The sequence below is a fragment of the Anabrus simplex genome, chromosome 3 (assembly GCF_040414725.1).
Source record: "Anabrus simplex isolate iqAnaSimp1 chromosome 3, ASM4041472v1, whole genome shotgun sequence".
NCBI classification, from domain to species: Eukaryota; Metazoa; Arthropoda; class Insecta; order Orthoptera; family Tettigoniidae; genus Anabrus; species Anabrus simplex.
The window spans coordinates 152,313,787-152,319,786 of NC_090267.1; positions in this window are offsets into that span (position 1 = coordinate 152,313,787).

Here is a 6,000-nt window from a genome sequence, read left to right on the forward strand (position 1 = left end):
CTTCTCTTCGCAAAAGCTATTTAGACCACACTCACCGTAACAACACATTAATTAAAAGCTACACTTCCTCGTACGGTGGCGTGTCACTTTAGCGTTGATAGCATTATATTTCATTTCCACCGAAAGTCATATTTTTATCTGTGAGCAAGTCATGCTCATGCTTAGCCATATTTGTGCAATGTGTAGGAAGACAACAGCTGACTCAACTCAGCGCACTCACTGACGAATTTCATTGGTTGCGACAAGCAAAGAGTTGCATGGAAGATATTTTTATTTTCATTTCCTAAGCAATATTGAAACTTCAAACGATGTCTAGCTAAACACCAGCTGAATATTGTTTATGCAATGGAAGATCGTGATCGACTTAGACGTTGTTTAGGTAGACGTTGTCTAAAGCTTAAAATTAGTCATCATTTCTGTAATCGAGCCAACATTTTTAGCACCAGTACAATTGCATTCAATTCTATTCTGCATTCCCAGCCTGATTATAAAAGATAATAGTGTTTAAAGTGAGCAGGCCGCTTCCAACCCATGCTGCATATTTCAAGAAACATCAGAACACACGCTTGCCACCAGATTTGGTTTATTCCTCAACTTTAGTGATGCTGGGGTTTAAATGTTAATGAATGACAGGGCGAATAATACCTCAGGGTGACAGGTACGCCATATTTTTGTGAACACTAAACAATTATCTTAGCAACAATATTATAAAAGTCAAAGGCAGACATTTATAGCAGTGGAAGTACAAATCTTCCCGGCACTTCGGTGTCGTACAAAGAGGATTTGAAGTGGAGCCTCAACGGCATACTAGTCGCCAACGACTTGTAAAGGTGTGGAAATCCACCTAACGGACCAACTGCCACACTGAGGCTGGTAATTTCACTACTAGAAGGCGCAAGAACCTGAACACGTTAATAGTATTGCGGCTCGTGTGCAGCGAATTGCTGCCGGAGATCAGCTATGTCTTGGATAAGAATGGAAATCGAATTATAAATCAACAGTAATGAGAAGTCATAAGAAGAAGACAGAACTCGATGATTTTCTTAAAGTGTTGTACTCCTTTCTTGGAGTTTTATGAAGTTACAGAACGAAATTCTTACTAGTGCCGTGCCGCATTAATGGGATAGCAGCTCGAAAAGAGTAAGGAAGGTGACAGTTAGAAATGCATACAGCCTAGGCATTCCTTTTCACAGTTTTTAAACATTTTCTACAGAATTTTCAAACATTGTGGGTATGATAAATACGGATGTTGCTTCGGGTACAGCAAGCTAACAGATTATTATAGCATCTGTCTGGATGAAGTTGTATATTAAAAACATATTTTTAATATTGGTATCACCGACATCATCAGCATCATCGCTGAATGTATGCTGGGTATTCAGCCCGAAGGCTGGTTTGATCCTCCACAGCTCCACCAAAAGCTATCATAGACAGCCTAGGCGTCACTGAAGAGGCATACTAGGGAAATGAGAAGTGAGGTAGGAATTCTCGGGCACTACTCTTTCATGCCGCAGTGCGTGCAGAGACCCTGAGCGAGCGGGATAAGCTGTGGATGATGATGATGATGATGATGTGATGATGATGATGATGATTATAGTTAATGTTATTTGGCTAGCAGCAACAAGCATTTGTTATTTCTGGTATAATCGCAATATACGCGTACATCAGGGGGTTGGACGGTTAAACAATTGTATTTTGGGGGGCGCCAACAAAGAAATTTGAACACCATTGGTTTATATTGTTGGCGATTGCGGACGACACGGCACAGCTGCAGCACAGTTCTCCATGTGAAAACACAACTCATGTAAGGTAAATCCGGGACAGATGCCGCCCCGGTAGAGATGCCGCATACACTGTAGCTAAAGGTTCCCATCGTTACAGCTAGATGGCAATATGTGTGGTTTTTCAGTTTCTAAGGAAGAACTACTGTCTGCGTTTGTGACGAAATTTGCTCGTATATTACGCCAATTATAGCCGATATCATGAGGCGAGTACATGTTTCCTCCTGACAAAGTTTTTGCGTGTGTTAATTTATTGTATATAAAGTTGGCTTCAAATGCTTAAATCAGACGTTTTTAGTACAGTAGACGTCAGAAACATAACTGTAGTTGAGAGTAAGCTAATTTTGGGCCATGATAGCCTTGAGGTATGAAAACAGGAGGGTGCGGCGTCTCTCCCTGATAGTTGGCCTTCGGGCTGAGCAGAGGTCGCTGTGCAGGCCAGAGCCATTTCAAGGGTGTTAAGTGCCGTGGGGTTTTATATAACACAGTGAAGAATCCATTGCACATGCACATTGATAGTAAATCGAAATTGAAATATGATGTTGTAAATTATCAGATAGATTTTTTCCATTGAATGAGTATATTATGTGGATATAATTGTCTTGTAGTACGTTCTAGTGTTCGGTTATATTAAAGTTGACGAAATTGGCTTAAATTTGATTTTGTCATTAATTATTTTACTCGCGGCATCTCTCCCGAGCAAAGTCGGCATCTATCCCGGGATCCAGAGAGAGACGCCGCAGATGCAACAATTCCTTTGTTCACTCCTTTCTCCCATTTACTTTCAATTGCCAATATTTTGTTCATCCCTGATCAAATGCACATGTTTTCAAATTATGCTCGATGAATTTGCAACAATTTTTAAAGTAAATATACCGAGATATAACAAAAGACATAAAAAGTGCGGCAACTCTCCCGGAATTACCCTACCCTAACCCATAGGCAGAACGCCTTCAGAGAAAGTTGTAGCATTATTGTGGAAACATTGGCGGAGTGTTCGAAGCAGTGTACTGAATGTCTAGGATGACACGTCGTGCAATGTCGACACATGAACGTGTACGCAAATCACATTATGTCAAGATGGAAGGTCACCAAGGGCATGGGCCATCTGATGTACGTTCAGTGGCCAAAAGTCAAGGTACGGGGTGTAAAAGCAAAGCAAAGTCATCTCCGTACAGGCCATGAAGGCCCTTGGAGTGGTGGAAGGCAAAGGCTTCTACTATCCGTAACCTCGGCACTTATTGGGGTAGAGTGGTTAGCTCTACGCCCGGCCGCCTTTGCCCCCAGGAATTAACCTGGTACTCATTTTTGGTGTAGGCTGAGTGAACCTCAGGGCCATGTGCACCTCCGGAAGTGGAAATCTCGTTGTTTTTTTTAATTTTACCACTTCCTGACAGTGATTCGAACCCACGTTCTTCCTGGTGAACCGAGCACGCCTTTACCGCCTCTGCCAGGCAGAGGGGACAGCGTGTGCCATTAGAAAATGTGCCGTGCATGAGCTCTGTGTGTTGCGGCTATCTACGGCGAAGCTGAGCAGTCTTTCACAGACACCAGTGTCGTGAAGATGGTAGCACGTTGCGAGTTAACCGACTTTGAACGTGGGATGATTATGGGCGCACGGCGCACGCGCTATAGCATTACGCAGATTACACGCGAATCCCGATTTCTCTGGTCAATAGTGTCGAGGGTAAATCTTCAATATCGCAGAGAGAATGTTAGCATCCGCGGAGTCCGACTCGTTGACTGAATTGTCAGCGTTCTGGCCTTCGGTTCAGAGGGCCCCGGGTTCGATTCCCGGCCGGGTTGGGGATTTTAATCGATTCCAATGAATGCTTCTGGCTCGGGGACTGGGTGCATGTGTGCGTCCCAACACTCTCCTCATAACATTCAGACAACATACTACACTACCAACCACCACAGAAACACGTAATGGTGATTACATTCCTCCAGATAGGGCTGTGTCAGGAAGGGCATCCGGCCTAAAACAGGGCCAAAACCACACGTGTGACGCAGTTCGCACCCGAGACCCCACAGGTGTGGGAAAAACGGTAGGAAAAGAAGAAGAAGAAGAATATTACCACCCGCGGAAACCGCCGCACGGGAAGACAACAGGTGTTTAAACGAACGGACATCACTTCGCCTCCGTAGAACCATACTGAGTGCTCGGCGGGCTACAATGGATTAGATCTCCTCCCAGTTGAATGTTGGGAGTGAGGAACCCATTTCTACCAGGACAGTAAGGAGTCAACTGCGCCACATAGGCTTCACCAGCCAATGATAAACTCGTTTTCTTTGCTGACACATCGACACAGAGCTCAATGTCTTGCATGGTCCCGCGAACATCGACAGTGGGCATGGAAGTGTTGAAGTGTGTGGTGTGGTCCGATAAATCCCAGTTCCAGTTGTATCGAGCTGAAGGGCGCTTGAGAGCATGGCGTATGAACCATTAAGCTATGGATCCTGCGTGTCAACAACGTTGTGTCCAGGCGGGACGTGGCTCTGTTCAGGTCTGGGCGGCGTTATCGTGTACGCAATTAGGCCCCTTTGTCCGACTGCAGGGAGCGCTGATAGGTGCACGTTATGTGAACATTCTTTCTGGCCCTAGAGTACCCTGATGGAGATGCCATGTTTCAACAGAACAATGTGCCATGTCACTTTTCCGTGGTGAGCGCAGGTGGTTCGAGGAGCACTCCAGTGAAGTTTCAACAATGGATTGGCCATCCAGATCCCCGATCGTAATCCAATCAAGCATTTATGGGATGCTGGTGTACGCTCCATGAACTCCGCACTAACTACACGAGACCAATTGTAGGTAGGAGTGCAAGACGCGTGGGTCCAGATCCCTCCAGAACGATTCCAACAACCTCTAAAGTGGATGTCTCGCCGCATTGCTGCCGTTTTGAGAGCTCGTGGAGGAGCAATTCGTTAAAATCACATTCAGTGTCTTCCCATGTCTTTTGGCCACTCAGTGCAGTTCTTAATTGGGGAGACAGGAACGGATGATGACTTGCTTCGCACAGGGCTACGAGTAACTGAATGACCATTACCTTCGAGTTTCAGCTCGCAAAAATCGTGGGCTGGACATCATGTTGAATATTGATCATCGGACAGACACATACCACGCCCTTTCTAAAACTGTGAGAAAAAGGTTGGACGCGGCACTTCACTCTCGATGTCCATGATGAGGCCCGGCTCTCATGTAGTGTGGTACAGATGGACCTAATATTTCGTTGAACGGTCTCTTCAGAATTTGCATTAATTTATTTTTACCGATGAGGGTCGCATAGGCCTTGCTTCTGATGATCGTCGGCAATTCGGACAGGCTTCAAGTCTCACAAAGAATCCTCACGAATGCGAGGTCGCGAACGGCCAATGGTATCGGATTCTTTCGAAGCCCCATCTATCGTACACCCCGCATGCGCAGTATTGGCTGCTAATGGCAAGAGGGGTGGAACTGTAGTATCCAGACGTGGACATAGCGCGAGGCTACAAGACGAACTTGAACGGCTCATTCGACACGTACATCATAACAGTGCCATACTGCTTGTAGTACTGAAAAAAACCAGTCCAATGGCAACCTTAAACAAAGCATATATTGCCTTATATCTACAGCAACAGTTGCGGACGTTAACATTCCGTCAGAAAGGAACGCAAGACATTTTTGCGGAGTGAAAAGGAAGTGGCAGATGACATATTAGCATTTTTGAAAAGTGAGTCATTAGAATATGTCGTATCGTATACAGGGGCGGTCGTACCTTATGTGCTGGAGTGCTGCAGCATATTGTCTATTTGAAAAATGAATTACTTTAAAAATATTATCTACAATCAAATAAAGTGCACTGAAAAAGACGTCAGCCAAAGAATAGGAAATTATTCAACTCCCCTCACAACCAGGTAACTACTTGTGCGCTCCACGCCGGGTGCTGTGCAGATCACAGCTCAGCGAGTATTTCTAAGCTTTTTGCCAGAAAGCAGGAAATCTGCCTTTTGCGCATGCGTGCTCAACGTTTCCGATAGGCTGCGAAAACAACAGCCAAGACCGCCTAGACATCACTTCACAGCAATTCTTCGTTCGACCAGAGAGAGGCAACACTAGTCACACATGCATTACGACCGAAATGAGGACGTGGTAGGTGGCACCCTCTTGACTCAGCGGTAGTATTTAAGAGAGGATTAGAAATGGGTAATCTGATTAATTTGGAAGAACCGATTCATTTGA